Source organism: Neoarius graeffei, chromosome 2 (genome assembly GCF_027579695.1).
Source record: "Neoarius graeffei isolate fNeoGra1 chromosome 2, fNeoGra1.pri, whole genome shotgun sequence".
NCBI classification, from domain to species: domain Eukaryota; kingdom Metazoa; phylum Chordata; class Actinopteri; order Siluriformes; family Ariidae; genus Neoarius; species Neoarius graeffei.
In genome coordinates this window covers 84558482-84578566 of record NC_083570.1, presented here as the reverse complement: position 1 = coordinate 84578566, position 20085 = coordinate 84558482, and positions in this window count along the sequence as shown.

Genomic DNA, 20085 nt, shown 5'->3' with positions numbered 1-20085 from the left:
CGGCTCTTTGAAGTGAACGACGGGAGCCGGCTCTTCGGTGGGAGCCGAGTTGGGGAGCCGAATTAGTTTTTTGTCCTTAGGTGCCTCAGAGAGAGAGACTTTCACAAAAAAAGTTGCTGTCCGATTGCGTCTTTGTGTTGTCTATTACCATTCAAAGGAAAAAAAGTAGCATGGTGTACGCCTACTTTTTTTGGTTGGGGGGGTTGATGTCATTCACAGCTGCGAAAATACGAAAATTGGTGTAATGCTTAAAGCTGTGGAGCGCAGGGGAGAGGAGTCTGTGAGGCACCTGAGGAGGGGAAAATCAGCTGTGTATTTTATATTGGTAATATAACACAGTTTTGCATTATGTTTGTGAGAAAATAATTTATTAATTGGTAAGTAAGTTTTATTTCTATAGCTAGAACATTGTTACACTGCTATACTTTACAAAGCTTTACAATGGCTACAAAAACTAAAAAATAAAATGGAAAACATCCTATCGATAAAATATAAATAATAATGTAATTAACTAGTTAATTGCAGCAATTAAATCAAAAATAAAATCTCAGGAGCCGTTTGGGAGCCGAAAGAGCCGGCTCCTTATAGTAAGAAGAGCCAAAAGAGCCGGCTCCCGAAAAAGAGCCGAAATTCCCATCACTAGAAACCGGTAAAAGGAGCGTCCTGCACGCTGTCCCTGTCTGTTGTGGCAGCACAACAAGCAAACACCATGGTTATTTATAGAGTGTAAATTAATCTATTCTAGGTGTCTGTAACACGTTTTTTTTTCAAGCTGGTTCTCCCTCTCTGTCTGCAGCGTTAGTATGTAGCTTGACGTTCAAAATGGCGGACACCGGGGCGTCACGTGACCCTGTGACGTCAGGTGAAATACCTCAATAGGGCACTATATAGTGGGGACGCCATTTTGTAGTGCTGTCCGAAATCTTAGTGAGGATTATATGGGAAATACACTTCGTATAATATGTATTTATCACAAAAATACATGCATGTATTTATTATTTTTAAAACCCACCAGCCGCCTGATCTGGCACATTTTAATTGTGCAACAGTAATGACGTAAATACCAGTGTGACGGACTCGTCCTTATCCTGTCGTCTTTCCAACTCTTCTCTACTCCATGTTGGTTCAAAGTCGCATGGAATAATCTCCATCACTGATGAAGCTGGCAAATCTCGATTGGAATGATATCACGATCTGGCCGCTGTGTAAACAGTTTTCAAAGTGGCGGCACTGACACTTCACGTTTGAAGTCTCGCACAAGTCTCATGAAGATCGCATCGATAAGCGATGCCTGCCATGGACCATAAGAACTACATTCAACATGGCTAAAAACCGAAAAGGCCGATAAGTGTAATATAATATGCCAATATGGGTCACGATATAAGGTTAATAAAACCGAAAACGTAATTGAATAACACGTTAATTAAGAAATAAAGCAAGTTTAAAAATGACTTCAGTTCCCCTTTAACTAGAATCTGAAATATGACCTACGTATTTTTCAGCCATTTCCATCTTGTCACATGATTTTGTCACATGACCTCTTCTGCTCCTCAGACCTGCCTGATCCATCCTGATGCCCTACGTCTGGCTGGAGTCTCATCGCATCGCTCCTGTGGAGGACGGCCCCATACGGACAGTCAAAAGTCGCACTTGGAAGACGCTCTGGACGCTTATACTGTAGAAATGCTTTTATGTCTGAGGACTACTATTGACATGCTAACTTTAGGACTGCAGTTGTCATGAACAGTTTTGCGCTCAAGTTTCCATCAATGAACAGTTTATAACTTCAACAAAACAGACTTCATGTTAAAATTATAATGAATTTCCTGGTTACACAGGTATACTTTGTGACTATATAGGACATCGTTATAGAAGTGAGTTATTTATAATCACACTATCTGTTATCACCCGAATGAGGATGGGTTCCCTTTTGATTCTGGTTCCTTTTGAGGTCTCTTGCTCATGTCATCTGAGGGAGTTTTTCCTTGCTACCGTCGCCACAGGCTTGCTCATTGGGGATAAAATTAGCTCATGTTTAAAGTCTTTAATTTTCTGTAAAGCTGCTTTGCGACAATGTCTATTGTTAAAAGCGCTATACAAATAAACTTGACTTGACTTGACATGTTGATGCTCATTTGTTCACAAAAACCTGACCAGAAGATAGAGTTACTTTGATATCAAGGACACGAAACTGCTCTAAAGTTTACTAGCTTTATGGCTTGAGGTCGGAAATGATCTGAAGTGACTATAAGTAAAAGAGAGGCAATGTTGTATAATTGATGGCCAGGTCACAGGAACACCCCACCACCCTCCTTCCAAACATGTACACCGTTTAACTTCCAGCAGGGGATCAGTTTTCCAGCTCAGGAAGAGACTTAGGTTAATTACACTTGTTAGACTAAAATTGTCCCCCTACCATGGAGGGCAGAAGTTGAGACGGAGAGGTGAAACAAGAAAAAGAAACAGTAAGAGAGAGCAAGCAGGAGACAGAGGCTCTCTCATTGACCTCCCGCATCCTCTCTGACAGTGATTCATGCCGACTGTGGGAAAGACACGATTTGTCTCAAGGTCAAACCTATCGTAGCTTGTCTTTCTGTCGACCCCCCTCTTCTCCTTGTCTCTTGTTCCTTTCTCCTCTTGTCCTACACTCAACCCTCCTCTGTAGTGCCCTTTTCAGCAGGCATCTATCTGTCCATCTGAACTTTATTTCACAGATGACAGGCTCCAGTGTGATGCAGCAGCTGGCAGAGAGAGGGGGGTCTACCTGACTGCCTTAACTCTAATCAGCCTTTATTGCACTCAGGGGAAGAGCAGAGGCGGCCCCCTGCCAGCAGGACTCTCTGCTCTTCTCTTTCTTCGAGAAAAAAAGTACAAGGCTGCAGTATTCTGCATTGCACACATAGACAGTGTGTTTAAAAAGCATAATAATGGGGGCGTTGTGGCTCAGGTGGATAAGGCGCCATACCATAAATCCGAGGACCCGGGTTCGATTCCGGCCTGAGGTCATTTCCTGATCCCTCCCTGCCTCTCCCACTCATTTCCTGTCTCTACACTGTCCTATCCAATAAAGGTGCAAAAAGCCCAAAAAAATATATTTAAAAAAAAGCATAATAACAGTGGCATAGCTTGGACTTACAACACAAAGTATTGCAGCAGGAAGGCACATTCTAGTAGCGGGATGTATAGATGTAGCCCAGCATGCCATATTCTTGAATAGGTTTTAAATTATTGTGTGAGATGTTCCTATGACTATTAATCCAAATATTGATGCTTTGTGAATACATACAGTATGAGAATGGTTCAAATTTCAGTGTTGACTTCAATTCAGTGTTATTTGTACTGTATTGTCACAAAGCAGCTTACAGAAATTTGGATGTAAATTTCTGGTAAAACAGCTCTCTGATACAGTACGAGATAGAAACTTTGAGAGCAGCCAGACTCAAACGGGAACTCATCCTCTTATGGGTGAAACCAGATAGGGGGATTATAAACCGTTACAGTGTACAGTCATATAGAGAAAAGGCAAACGGTGCTAAATGTATTGAAAGGTTACAGAGTGTTTGGTCAGTTCAGAATCAACTCACTTTCACATTGCAACTGAACCACATTAGAACCTTTAATTGGTCTGCAGCTGTGTTCTCATTGCATCAAGGATGAAAACAGAGCAGAGTCTGAGTCTTCTTACACTACCGTTCAAAAGTTTGGGGTCACCCAGACAATTTTGTGTTTTCCATGAAAAGTCACACTTTTATTTACCACCATAAGTTGTAAAATGAATAGAAAATATAGTCAAGACATTTTTCTGGCCATTTTGAGCATTTAATCGACCCCACAAATGTGATGCTCCAGAAACTCAATCTGCTCAAAGGAAGGTCAGTTTTATAGCTTCTCTAAAGAGCTCAACTGTTTTCAGCTGTGCTAACATGATTGTACAAGGGTTTTCTAATCATCCATTAGCCTTCTGAGGCAATGAGCAAACATATTGTACCATTAGAACACTGGAGTGAGAGTTGCTGGAAATGGGCCTCTATACACCTATGGAGATATTGCACCAAAAACCAGACATTTGCAGCTAGAATAGTCATTTACCACATTAGCAATGTATAGAGTGGATTTCTGATTAGTTTAAAGTGATCTTCGTTGAAAAGAACAGTGCTTTTCTTTCAAAAATAAGGACATTTCAAAGTGACCCCAAACTTTTGAACGGTAGTGTATATCTTTTCCCCAACTTTCTGTGGTGTCAAGGTGGTTGGGTTGGGCCAATAGGGTTAAGAGCTTTGCCCACATGGCAGCGTGACTATGCTGGGGCTCAAATCCCCAACAGTAACCCAGAGCCTCAACTAGTGTTGTAGTCAAGACCAGCTAAACCGAGACCAAGTCATGACCAAGACTGAAGTGTATCAAGACCAACACTTTGAGGGGTTGAGATCAAGTCAAGTCAAGACCGAGTCAAGACCAGGAACAGACCACTGTGTGTGTGTGTGTGAAGGGGGAGGGGTGGCAACCGTTAACAGAAAGAATAATTTAAAATTAGCAATGAGTCATGTTATTGGTTGCATTCGAAGCAAGAAATAGTAAATCCAGTCACAGTAACGATGTTAACAATAAATCAGACAATGCATCTGTAATTTAATGAAATCTTCGCTGTTGTGGTCTTGACCAGTCTTGAAATAAAATCCTGAGTTCTCTGTGCCTGAAACCGAAACAAGACTGAGTAAAAATGTGGTTGATTCTGAAATGAGACCGAGACCTTCAAAATGTGGTCTTGAGACCAAGACTGGTCTCAAGTACGACAACACTAGCCTCAATTCACTGAGCCACCATTGACACCATTTCCTCACAGCAGGGTCTGATTCAAACACACTAAATCAATACATGAAAAGCTCTTTAACTGTCCTTTTGCATGTTACACTCTTTTACCAAAAGATCCTTCCCGAAAGAATAACTCTATTCATAGGATTTCAGGCTTTACTGTAACAGCATGCACACTTTTCTCAGTGTGTGTGGAGCTCCGAGGAAGTGTAGCAGGACACAGAGAGCCTTCACTTGCACAGTTCATCTAGAAGTCATGCTTTCATTCCCTGAATGGGTTCAGCCAGAGTGGGAATGAGATGTCTGCATGAACGCATGCCATGGCCACTCATGTCCAGCAACCCCCTGATAAACCAATACTTGCTGCTCCTTTCTTGTTCTTCTGTTCCTCCATCCATCTCTCGCAGCACCCTCCCATTCACACTCACCATGAAAGGAAAGATGAGAAGCTGTGGATTTAAGATGCTTTGCCTTTTAGTCCACACACTGTGTTCTTCAGTCTCTGCATAACTTGATTTAAAAAACTTCAACTGTGTATTACAAGGTATATAATGCATGTGAATAATTACTAAGTATTACAGTGGTGCTTGAAAGTTTGTGAACCCTTTAGAATTTTCTATATTTCTGCATAAATATGACCTAAAACATCATCAGATTTTCACACAAGTCCTAAAAGGAGATAAAGAGAACCCAGATAAAAAAAATGAGACAAAAATACTAGCTCATTTATTTATTGAGGAAAATGATCCAATATTACATATCTGTGAGTGGCAAAAATATGTGAATCTCTACGATTAGCAGTTAATTTGAAGGTGAAATTAGAGTCAGGTGTTTTCAATCAATGGGATGACAATCAGGTGTGAGTGGGCACCCTGTTTTATTTAAAGAACAGGGATCTATCAAAGTCTGATCTTCACAACACATGTTTGTGGAAGTGTATCATGGCACGAACAAAGGAGATTTCTGAGGACCTCAGAAAAAGCGTTGTTGATGCTCATCAGGCTGGAAAAGGTTACAAAACCATCTCTAAAGAGTTTGGACTCCACCAATCCACAGTCAGACAGATTGTGTACAAATGGAGGAAATTCAAGACCATTGTTACCTTCCCCAGGAGTGGTCGACCAACAAAGATCACTCCAAGAGCAAGGCGTGTAATAGTCGGCGAGGTCACAAAGGACCCCAGGGTAACTTCTTAGCAACTGAAGGCCTCTCTCACATTGGCTAATGTTCATGAGTCCACCATCAGGAGAACACTGAACAACAATGGTGTGCATAGCAGGGTTGCAAGGAGAAAGCCACTGCTCTCCAAAAAGAACATTGCTGCTCATCTGCAATTTGCTAAAGATCACATGGACAAGCCAGAAGGCTATTGTAAAAATGTTTTGTGGACGGATGAGACCAAAATAGAACTTTCTGGTTTAAATGAGAAACATTCTGTTTGGAGAAAGGAAAACACTGCATTCCAGCATAAGAGCCTTATCCCATCTGTGAAACATGGTGGTGGTAGTATCATGGTTTGGGCCTGTTTTGCTGCATCTGGGCCAGGACGGCTTGCCATCATTGATGGAACAATGAATTCTGAATTATACCAGCGAATTCTAAAGGAACATTTCAGGACATCTGTCCATGAACTGAATCTCAAGAGAAGGTGGGTCATGCAGCAAGACAACGACCCTAAGCACACAAGTCGTTCTACCAAAGAATGGTTAAAGAAGAATAAAGTTAATGTTTTGGAATGGCCAAGTCAAAGTCCTGACCTTAATCCAATCGAAATGTTGTGGAAGGACCTGAAGCGAGCAGTTCATGTGAGGAAACCCACCAACATCCCAGAGTTGAAGCTATTCTGTATGGAGGAATGGGCTAAAATTCCTCCAAGCCGGTGTGCAGGACTGATCAACAGTTACCGGAAACATTTAGTTGCAGTTACTGCTGCACAAGGGGGTCACACCAGATACTGAAAGCAAAAGGTTCACATACTGTTGCCACTCACAGATATGTAATATTGGCTCATTTTCCTCAATAAATAAATGACCAAGTATAATATTTTTGTCTCATTTGTTTAACTGGGTTCTCTTTATCTACTTTTAGGACTTGTGTGAAAATCTGATGATGTTTTCGGTCATATTTATGCAGAAATATAGAAAATTCTAAAGGGTTCACAAACTTTCAAGCACCACAGTATTTATTTACTTAGACACTTTAATCCAGAGTGATTCACAACTGACACAAGATGCAATCCAAGATACAAGTGTCATAGTCCAGTCTTGCCTCCTCCTCTTCATTCCTTGTGTCTCAGCTGTTTCCCCTACCTTTTGTTTCTCTTTGTGTGCGTGTGTGTGTCTCCTACTCTCCTGCTCTCCTTCCTGTTACTTGTCTTCCAGCCACCCCGGTCTGCCTGCTCCGCCTATCCGCTCAGATCCCCTGGAAAACCCTTGAGCTTCTGCTTGCTTTTGTTTAATAAATCAACCTTACCTGCTAAACTGCCAGCCTTGAATCTCGCTTTTGGGTTCTGTCTTCTCTACACTCCTAACAAGATACACAAGATCTGATCAACTGAGAGTTAAGGGTTTTGTTTAAGGTTTCACTGGATGTCTCTGGTAATCCTGTCATTTAAACTCACAACTTCCCGATCACTAACCCAGAGCTTTCACTGAGCCATTATATATCCCTTACACACACACAGGAGGAGATGTACAAAACTGAGGTTTTAAGATTGTATACATATAAACCCCAAACACTGGTCACATAAGTAGTGCCCTCAAGAGTATTTCTATTATACCCTTATACAATTGTAGAAAACATCACAGAACTACATCATTGAACCTGTGTTATAACTTTAAAAGTCTATTTACATTAGTTGTACCGTAAGGAGCAGAATGAACCTTTTCTGACATTGTAATATTAAAGGTGTCTTACTTACGTCCATAAGAAAAAAATACACATCAAATATATTGTTTCAGCAAAATATATTTTACAATCATTGCTAATTAGATAGAACCAAACAATAATAAATATATATATATATATATATATATATATATATATATATATATATATATATATATATATATATATATATATATATATATATATATTTTCCCCTCTACTCAAGGTATATGAGCTGATATCCCAGTAGTAGAGTAGCCAATCAGAGTGCGCGATTGCTCATATCCAAGGAATTACTCAGTGGTATCTAGATTTATTCTATCCACATTCCCTGGATATGAGCAATCATGCACTCTGATTGGCTACTCTACTACTAGGATATCAGCTCATATACCATGAGTAGAGGAAAACAAAATGGCGGAGCATGTTGCTGAACCAACCAAGGACGAAATAAAAACTCTACTCGAAAACAAAACCCCCAAAAATGCAAAAAAAGCAATGAAATATGGAAGAAAAGTATATGATGGGAAGAGCGTATCTTTTTTTAGTTTTCAAGAATTATTATTATAGCATTTTTCACAAATTGCTACTGTCATTTCGCCGGTTTATTTACATTCTAAGTGGAAATTATTTTGTCGGACATTTTGTATAAAGTTTTTATTTATCAAATTTGCAAAAAATAAAAATTAAAATGCTCTGTTTCTCAAAATCCAGTGAATGCGGATAGAATTAAAGTTATTCCACTCAATCTCGTTGTACATGGCTTATAGCCAACTTGGCGCTACTTGCCTCGTCAGCTATCAGCTCATGTACCAATCGATTTCATGGAATAACTGTTATCTCTCTCTCTCTCTCTCTCTCTCTCTCTCTCTGTATATATATATATATATATATATATATATATATATATATATATATATATATATATATATATATAAAGGTGAGGGCCTGTTGTCCCCGTGTCCGTGTGGGTTTCCTCCGGGTGCTCCGGTTTCCCCCACAGTCCAAAGACATGCAGGTTAGGTTAATTGGTGACTCTAAGGCTACGTTTATACTAGACCGTATCTGTCTCGTTTTCTTCGCGGATGCACTGTCCGTTTACATTAACCCCCCTGAAAAAGCGGGGAAACGGGAATCCGCCAGCGTCCACGTATTCAATCTAGATCATATCAGCTCCGGTGCTGTGTAAACATTGAGAATACGCGAATACGCTGTGCTGAGCTCTAGCTGGCGTCTCATTGGACAACGTCACTGTGACATCCACCTTCCTGATTCGCTGGCGTTGGTCATGTGACGCGACTGCTGAAAAACGGCGCAGACTTCCGCCTTGTATCACCTTTCATTAAAGAGTATAAAAGTATGAAAATACTGCAAATACTGATGCAAATACTGCCCATTGTGTAGTTATGATTGTCTTTAGGCTTGCCATCCTTCCACTTGCAAGTAATAAGTGATATGCGCTGGGATCTCACACACAGCGGCTCAGTCCCGAATCGTGGCTTGTTCACTTCACTCGCGCGCTCTGTGAGCTGCGCAGGGCCGGAGTGCACACCCTCCAGAGGGCACTCGCTGTTCAGGGCGGAGTGATTTGGAGCGCAGGATGCCTGCGGAGCCGAGCGTATCCGCGTATTGGTGTTGCTGTGTGCACGGCTAACGGTTTTAGTGTAAACGCGAATCGTTTTAAGAACGTTAATCTGATGATCCGCTGATTCGACGTAATGTAAACGTAGCCTAAATTGACCGTAGGTGTGAATGTGAGTGTGAATGGTTGTCTGTGTCTATGTGTCAGCCCTGTGATGACCTGGCGACTTGTCCAGGGTGTACCCCGCCTTTCGCCCGTAGTCAGCTGGGATAGGCTTCAGCTTACCCATGACCCTGTAGAACAGGATAAAGCGGCTAGAGATAATGAGATGATATATATATCAAATATATGAAAATAATGGGGTTTTTAAAATAAAATTAATTAATTAACATGTACACTAATTTGCAACATTTATTTCATATTCCAAAAAAAAAGCAAAACAAATGCATTTGGGATTAAAATATACTTCTAATGTATTCCTTACATTCAGTATTTCACAAATAATAAAATTACACAGACCTGTAATTTCCCCACAGGCAAAATCTCACCTATCCTGAAAAGCTCATTCCAGCAAATTTGAAATCCCTGCAGGAACATCTCATCCTGTTGCTTCAGTGATTGAGTAAATGATTCAGTAAAGTATGAGTATAAGCTCTTCTTCTCTACACCGCGGACTCAGGGCCTTTGAGCAGGTCTGAAACACTGGGCCTGTGTTCACAGATATTAAGATTTGTTTTGAGGTAAACAATTGCAGAGCTCTGATTTGTTAAGCTTTCTGTGAATGCTTGTGTCTCTTTGGATAATGTAATTGCAGTAATTATGCCCTGATGAATCCTCATTGCTGCAATTCGCATTAGCATAGTCTGTAATTATTTACGCCCAGCAAAACCTAATTATTCCCAACACTCCTAAATTCTCCATTTGATTGCCCACAGTTAATGTTTTATATAGCGGTTTGTCACATTATAGTCAGCATTGATCCATTTGCTGAATAACTGCCATTAATAAATCGCATCATCATTATCATTAGGGTCCAATTATGTTCTTATTCAGTTTATATCTTCGTTAGGTGATGTTATTGTCGAGTGTTTAAGTGTTTAACTTACTACTGGATAAATACATTCCTCTTTTGGGGTTCGAGTTCTCCCTGTAAGCAAGTGTATTTAGCAGGTGATGCATATACACCTGACACATTCTCATACACAGTATTGGTGTTTGTATACAGTGTAATTCCTTAAGAGCTGGAACATATCAATACACACTATTAGTGTACTATTATCACATTATTTTCTCATTTCTGCCTTTATTCCTTGTTACTCAACAGCAGTCTGTCGTTCACATTGTGTCCCTCATACTTTTCATCATTAATGCTTCATTTCTGTTATATTCTACACCACATTTTGTATCAACAGTTATGTTGATACCAGTTATATAAGATAAGATAAGATAAAACTTTATTAATCCTGAAGGAAATCCTTGTGGCCCTTGTGGTGTCGTGGTTAGCACTGTCGCCTCACAGCAAGAAGGTTCTGGGTTTGAGCCCAACGGCCGATGAGGGCCTTTCTGTGTGGAGTTTGCATGTTCTCCCCGTGTCTGCGTGGGTTTCCTCCGGGTGCTCCGGTTTCCCCCACAGTCCAAAGACATGCAGGTTAGGTTAACTGGTGGCTCTAAATTAACCATAGGTGTGAATGTAAATGGTTGTTTTTCTCTATGTGTCAGCCCTGTGATGACCTGGCGACTTGTCCAGGGTGTACCCCGCCTCTTGCCCATAGTCAGCTGGGATAGGCTCCAGCTTGCCTGCGACCCTGTAGAACAGGATAAGTGGCTACAGATGATGGATGGTTGGAAATCCTTGTGCCAGAAATCTCTCCATAACAACAAAGTTAAAATATAACAATACAAGCTGAAAATAAACTGTATGTAAAATAAGAACTGTACAAGAAATGAATGGCTAAAAAAGAGTGCCTAATAGAACAATAGTAAGTTACATATGAGGTTAAATTAAAAACTAAGATGGAAATAGAAAATGCAAAAACCAGTGCCTAATGGTTAGCATTCTAACAGTAAAATTAAGGTAAGTAAAGTAAGAGACTAACCTAATGGTGAAAGTAAATATTGCACATATGTTGGGAAAAACATTATTGCACATGGTGTTGGGGAAAAACATTATTGCACATGACAACTCACTATACTGCACATGATATTGGTATTATTGTCTTGTTTGATCAGTTATCCATCTTGCAGAAAGGGGAGGAGTTATACAGTTTGATGGCCACTGGTAGGAAAGATCTCCTGTGGTGTTCTGTGGTGCTCCTCGGTGGCCTCAGTCTCCTATATGTATCCCTGTGGCTGAATTTTGGAAAATTTGCACTGTACAATTTATAATTTGACAAAAGAAAACATAAATGTATTTTATGAAGACACTGTACAATGAGTTTTATTTCTAAGTTTGCCTTGGTATCTGCCTGCAAATACCTCCTCATATCAGGTGAGGAGTCAGTTAAACAAACACAATTAGAAAAAAACAGTCGGTCTGCTCAAGTCCAACAAGTCTAACAAGTCCAACAGGTCTAGACTATCAAACTGTGCATTTCTTACAGTTTGATTTGGTTTGGTTTTTGGATGCCATGCTGTAGTAAAACAGACATTAGCCTAATCAGTTTGTAATTAGATAGTGGCTATCAAAATGTCTGATGCTCTTATGCCATCATCATCATCATCATCATCATCATCAAAATGGAGTGTTAAATGTTTCAAAATGTTTAAATGACACAATAAATAGACATTATAACAAAAATGTAGTTTACACAAAATTGAATTAATTAATCAGTGATTATTTCAGCACTGATGTTTGCATGAAGAGAGATCAGTGGAGTGAAGAGATTGATTGATTGATTGATTGATTGATTGATTGATTGATTGATTGATTGATTGATTGATTGATTGATTGATTGATTGATTACTTTATTCTGAACAATAACGAAGAAAGATATAAAAATAAAAATTTAAATAAAAAATGCAATAATCAAAACATCGTCATAAACAAACAGAATAGCGTAGCCACAAGGCAATAACATAACAATGTTCAGAAAGGATTAGGAAGAAGTAATAACTTATCCAATCCTAACCCTCTATACCACCGCTAATCAAACGTCACTTTCCACCATAATAAACTATATATACAAAAGAAAACAAAAGCAATAAACAAAAAAGAAAACATACCAACATACCAAAACATACCGACATGGTATAATATCGACCAAATCAAATGATGATAATGATGAGACTTGTATTTTCATGATTTTCAGAGAATTTTACCTCAGGTGATGAGCGATGAGAGAGACTGATATGGATGATGTTGATAATCAAAGTGATAACCAATTTCCAACCAGTTGTAAAGTTAAAATTCTTTAAAATTTGACAGTAATTGCATTTTCCAGCTGGTGTAAGGTTAACACTGGCACCTCACAGCAAGCAGATCAAGGGTTCGAACTTGCCGGTCAGCTGGGCCTTTATGTTTGGAATTTGCATGCTCTCCCTGTGCCTGTGTGGGTTTCCTCCCACAGCCCAAAGACACGTGGATTGGGTCGACTGGCTACTCAAGACACCAATTTCAATTCAGGAAAATCATATAGGTCTTGTAGAAAAAGTGAAAATTTGATCATGTGAAGGGTTTTCCCTCTGGCATTCTGAGTTTCAAGTCACATCAATGCCAGCAAGACAAAAGAGGTGGTGATCGATTTCAGAAGGACGGTTCCTCAAATTGCACCAATGAGCATCCAGGGTTTGGACATTGAGATTGTGGAGGAGTACAAATACCTGGGTGTTCACCTCAACAACAAACTGGACTGGACTAACAACACAGATGTCCTGTACAAGAAGGGCCAAAGTCATCTCCACCTCTTGAGAAGACTGAGGTCTTTTGGTGTGTGCAGGACACTGCTTAGGACTTTTTATGACTCTGTGGTAGCATCAGCGATTTTCTACGCTATGGTCTGCTGGGGCTGTGGAAGTTCAGAGAGGGACAGGAAGAAACTTAATAAACTGGTCAGAAGGGCTGGCTCAGTCTTGGACTGTCCTCTGGACTCCATTGAGGAGGTGGGTGAGAGGAGGATGTTAGCCAAGCTGACCTCAATCATGGATAACCCCTCTCACCCCCTACATGAGGCTGTGGGGGCTTTAAGCAGCTCTTTTAGTAGTAGACTGCTACACCCACGGTGTAAGAAGGAGAGATACCGCAGGTCATTCATACCGGCTGCTGTCAGACTGTATAACATCCATAACTTGTAACGTAGCAACAATAACCTGTTTGTCGTTATATTTGCACTACTTCACCACTACTACCTCTGCCATCTCTCATCAATGCAATTATTATGTGCAATTAATATAGGCCCTAAACTATTTTTATGCATACTTATATATATATATATATATATATATATATATATATATATATATATATATATATATATATATATATATATATATATATATATAATTTATGTATATATGTGTGTATATATACAGAGTCTACCTGTAATGTGCAATTTTTCCGAGCCTCTCAATAAGGCAGTTTTTCTATACTTTTTCACGGTAGATAATGCAAATAGCCCTCTGTATTTAATCCTTCATTTGTCTAATTTTTATTTCAGTTTTATTTGTTATCTGTTTGTCATTTTCTTGCTACTGTAACATGTGAATTTCCCCGATGTGGGATGAATAAAGTGAATCTAATCTAATCTAATCTAATCTAATCTAATCTAATCTAATCTAATCTAATCTAATCTAAGTCAGTAGCTGTCAAATCCAACACAAGTCGCTTCACTCACACATCTAAGTCAAGTCCAAAGTCCCTAATCTACTACTCAAGTCACGTTCAAGTCCAGGTCTGAGCTACTTAAATTGCAGTAGGCTTTAGTAATGGAGTTTGAGTAATGCTAACCATACACTCTGAAAAGACTTTAAAAGTCTAAAGTCTGACACCTTCTCACATCGAAAGTCAGTGTGTCATTGGTCACAGAGCTATGCCGGTCTTACACAAAATGACTTTTCAAGCGATTACCTATGATTTTACAAAGACCAGGATCACTATTTGCAAGCGTGACCAAGACTAAAGATAATATAAAACACGGTTGATTTTATCAGAACATCAAGATGAGAAAGACTGACGTAAGACAGCTCTCCTGATCACCTTACACCAAGCGATCGAGATGACAGGAGCGCTCCCCAACTCTAGAAACTCTCTTGATTCGATTTCGACATTGGAAATTTGTCTGCGACAGTGAATACATTTGGAAAGTCATTTGGTGTTAGGTCAGCATAACATTTAGTGCTGAAGAAACAAAGATTCATTTATTAAAGTAGCTCGTCATAACTTGTGAAATGCAGTAAAAAGTCTGACTCAAAAGTCCAAGCCTTATGAGTGCAAGTCTTTTCTTCTTCCACAAAAAGGTTCTTGGCTTGCCCTTGTACAGGAGCCCTTAAAGGATATGGGACATGGATTTTTTTCTGGGTATAATTATGTATAAAGGACATAAGAAATGCCATCTAAATCACTGCAGGGCGTCAAAAATGTGAAAATCATCACATTATTCAACTTTTTTATACATCAGCGTAAAACAATGATTCGTTAATTAGCTAGGTGGTCACGTGACCCGTGACCTCACAAAAACTTTCCAAGGAGCCAGCGCTTGGGAATCTAATGTAAACAGGTTACCGAAATGGACACCATCGACAGTGACATTCCCGATGTTTCACAGAGATGTGAAGTTAGACCCTATCAATTCGAACCGATAGCTGGAAATTCACATGAACATGGATCTTGTCTTTACTCTGACGGGTCAGATGATTCTGAGAGTGAGAGTTCATTCAGTCCCCATGAAACTGAAAGCGGTCGGCTCGATAACACTTCCTGGTAAGTTAAAAACAATTCTGCTCAAAGGCTAATGATCTGTTGAAAGAAGTATTATTTTTGTATCATACATTGAAAGTTCATCATAGATCTAGCTAAAGTCCGTTGCAAGCTAGTTTTTTTTTGCTGATATTTTTCGAGATTGATTGAGATACAATGCTTCCAGAGTCCGAGATGAAAACATTCAAAATGGCGAAACGAGTCAGAATTATGATAATAATTGATACACCCAAAATTATAATACTAATCCTTACCTCGGCTTTCAGTCGCTTAGCGAATGCACCTCGGCATTTTTCCGCATGAGGCCCATGGTAAAACCACACTTCCAGGAGGGGCTGCCGTCTGCCTCCCAAGCCGGCCGAGAGCGCTCCTCGTCGGGCACGGCCAGGCGGGCGAATGCCCTGGTCCGTCCGCCCTGTCTAAAAAATAATGGTACAACTCCGAGTGAAGGTATCAATGCGCTGTCGAAGCGCGCAGAAGGTGTTAGTACGCCTTTCATTATAGTGCGGACTTTCCATAGCATAGAAAATCGCCACGTTTCAATTTGTGTAACTGAACTTTGTTTCATGTCACTGGTCGTATAAACCTATGTAAACAGGAAAAACATGGAAGAGTTTGGTCGCATCTAACTACAGCCCCAAAAAATACCATTGGCCATGCTGAGCCTAGCTACATTGCTAACAGGAGTGACAGCGCGTCTGACTGACTGGGAGGTCGCAATACACCATGATGTTCAATGTACGTTAAACACTCTAAAAATGAAACAATTTTCTTGTCATCCAAGACACAAAAACTATTTTGTCGCATTCGTCATCATCACGATTCACACTTCTCCATATTCATCTACCCGCTTGTGCTGTACCCGAAAGTTTTTGTGACGTATGATCACGTGACAGCGGCTCTTCCGGTTGTAAAATATGCATATCAGAGCTCGAGCAGAAATGCCATATAATCATCACGAATATAACGATTTTGCTGAATTTAATAGATAATTTTGTATTTGTTGATGCAATTATTTCATATTTTTAATGGAAAGAAACTGATATAGCGTGCATTTATGTTTCATGTCCCATGTCCTTTAAGTTAGTATACAGTACCAGTAAAAAGTTTGGACACACCTTATAATTCAATGGTTTTTAGCTCATCCAGCCGCAGGCCAGGCTGGAGGAGCTTATGTGATCACGCATCGTCCGTCCGTCGTCTGTCAGTCATCCGTTGTTGTCCATCGTCGTCCATCCACAATTTACAAAAATCGCTACTCCTCCTACAGGATTGATCAGATTTCAATCAAACTCACAAACAATGTTCTCCAGGCAGGTGTGCATAAAAGTTGTCAAGATGGTGGCACCACCTGTCATATTTACGATTTTATGGACGTCTGAAATTTCAAACTCACACACAACAACAGTGGCTGGTATGAGCTACAGCCTCACTGAGGCTATTTTCTTTATTTTTATTACCTCACCTGGGATGGAGTCCACCGGGGCTGAGGTATTGTTTTCGGTTGGATTTCTTTGTTTATTTGTTAATGATATTACGGGAAAACGGCTGGATCAATCTGCATGAAACTTTCAGGATAGATGGGCATTGGTCTCAAATAGAACCCAGGGCTCGAAATTAACTTTTTTTCTTTGTGTCCCCCAGTGGTCCCGAATTCTGTGTTGTATTGTCCCGAATGGAAGCAATAGTGTCCCCATTTTTTCCCTCTCTGAAATAACCAGTGGTTAATATTATCATATGAAGTTACTATTATATTTGTAACTATGCAATTTTGAACCCTTTATATCATTTTTACAACAAGTCACAAGACACAAGCGACACATGTCCTATACATCATCTACTTCAAAATTACAGTTATTGCATTTTCAGTTTATTAAACTTTGGCGATCTCACTGTATGAATAGATACCCGTTTATTTAAAGGGGCCAACTAGCTCATTCAGAAAATGGTTCAACTCCCTACATCTGCAGTACACTTTAGTTGAAAATAAGACCCCTTTTATGTTCATTTCATCTACTTATACCTTCAATATCTGTTGGCACTTATAAGGCCAACTTATCATTTTCACCATTACCGTTATCCATTTTATGAACTTTCCGTTATCCATTTTATGAACTTTCGCTGCCGGGTGCAAACGTTAGCAACATCAGCATAGTGGCAGGGTCCGTGTATCATCCGATCATTCAAGTATTCCATTCAATCTGGAAAACGATGATACACGGACCTGCCAGGTCCGAGCCTAGTTGTGCTGCTGACTGACTAAACTTTCTGAACTAGAAAGACACCAAGAAAACTCACTTATTCTGTTGAACGGTATCTTCCGTCAATATCATCCACATCATTGCTGTTGTATTTTATAACGTGTCTAACAGTGTTCATTCAGTTCATTCAGTTGCTAGCGTTGCCTGCAGACCAGGCGAGGACACTTTGGATCCTGAAGGTCCCGGAGACGTTATGTCTGGGCTTTCAGTTTCTTCCCCGCGGTCGGTCCGCTTCAACCACTTCAGCATTTTTGTTCTGCAAGAGTCGGCGCAGCGTGTGCGCTAGCAATTCCATTCCGAGTCCATATAATGCGGACTCCGGCCGAAGGTTCTAGAACAGAATGCGCTGCTCTGTAGCCTACGGATGCAGGTGCATCGAAAGTGTAGCTACTATGTATTTTTCGCTGTTAACGTTTTAAAATTAAAATTGACAAATTAGGTGAATGTCTATGTATGGTTTACGGCTTTGTAAATAATATTAATGTAGAACTTTTTTTCTAGATCTATTTTTTTTCCATTGTCCCGGGATTGTCCCAGATATGATAATTTTGTGTCCCGATGACATTTTTTATGGTCCCCGGGACGTCGGGACACCGTTAGTTTCGAGCGCTGATAGAACCTCCAACATTTTGAGGGTCATCTGGTCAAGGTCACCAAAAAAGTCAAAATCATTTTTGTTGTGTCTACTGCCTCATATAGAGGTGCGAGCCACTACGTCATCGTGCTGTAAGAATGTAACAATCATGCACTGCGCATGCACATACACGTGTTCCGATTAAAATGGCCACTGAGTGTATACAATTCGGTTCACCATTCAAAATAAATGAACATGTTTATGCTTATTACAGAGGGAAAGTGTGTTCCACTGAGCTCTAGCGCCAGGCCTTTTCCAGGAAATAAGAGTTTGGGTCATGGCGACAGCATGTGTATGTCAGCCTTGGTTTGGAGGTTTCAGTTTCGTAAACTGTAAGAGGTAAGAGTAGAATAATATAAAGTACAGACACTTGGTATATTTTACTTCTATGATTTTTAAATTGTTCATTTTTGGATTACGCTTCATTTTTGTGGCTACTGCCTCATAGAGTAAATATATATATATGCTATATTTACTGTATGGACATCGTATCAGAAAACAATTTTATTTCTAAGCAGTAGCCACATATACCCATGGGGTACCTATTATTTTTTTTGCGATGTATTCCTTCATATTCATCATAAGTGCTACCGGGTGAGGTTTGTTTTGCTTGGTTATTCATGAAAAGATGCTTCATGTCTTAAAGTAATGATGGATGTCGTTTCTCTTTACTTAGTTGAGCAGTTCTTGACATAATATGAATTACTACAGTTGTGGAATAGGGCTTACTGTATGTTTATCTCATCTCATTATCTGTAGCCGCTTTATCCTGTTCTACAGGGTCGCAGGCAAGCTGGAGCCTATCCCAGCTGACTACGGGCGAAAGGCGGGGTACACCCTGGACAAGTCGCCAGGTCATCACAGGGCTGACACATAGACACAGACAACCATTCACACCTACGGTCAATTTAGAGTCACCAGTTAACCTAACCTGCATGTCTTTGGACTGTGGGGGAAACCGGAGCACCCGGAGGAAACCCACGCGGACACGGGGAGAACATGCAAACTCCGCACAGAAAGGCCCTCGCCGGCCACGGGGCTCGAACCCGGACCGTCTTGCTGTGAGGCGACAGCGCTAACCACTACACCACCGTGCCACCCTGTATGTTTATTATTTACTATTTACTGTTGGATCTCAAACGCATTAAGAACGCAAGAAATTGCACTAATTAACTTTGGACAAGGCACACTTGTTAATTGAAAAGCATTCCAGGTGACAATCTCATGAAGCTGGTTAAAATAATGCCAATAGTGTGCAAAGCGTCATCAAGGTAAACGGTGACTACTTTGAGGAATCTAAAATATAAAGCATGTTTTGTTTTGAGCACTTTTTTGTTTACCACATAATCCCATATATGTTTCATATGTTATTTCATAGTTTTGATATCTTCAGTATTGTTCTACAATGTCGAAAATAGTCAAAATACAGAAAAACCTATGAATGAGTAGGGGTGTACAGACTTTTGACTGGTATTGGAAGTGAGACTCAGGTTAATGAGTGACTTACTGTAAGTTCAGGAGTAAAGTGGTACATCACTGGTTTGGGATTTTGGATGCTGTATAGTTCGACTGCAGTCCTGACGCCGCCGCCAAACAAAAGCCAACCCAAGACGTTCGAGGTGAGAGGAGTTTGGATTATTTCTGCTGCTCCAGGCTGGGAAAGTAGTGTACACTCTGTTTGTCCAGCAGGTGGGCCTAGTGCTGTTCCTCTAGTCTCCTGCTATGAGGATTAATTTTTTGAAGACTCCAGCAGTGTTGGGCTGTTGCTAGGTGTGTGTGTGTGTGTGTGAGAGAGAAGAACAGTTTTGATATCAGGTTGGAACAAAGCCAGTGAATGTTTTGTGGTTTGTTGAATCAATCACTCGCCCCGAGAGCATGGTAAAAGCATATCAGATTACCAGCTGACCATGATTATGTACCTTTCGGCTATCTTTTTACAACGTGCACGCAGACATTGTCACATTACACCCCACCTCTGTTGTCTTCACAAACACATACA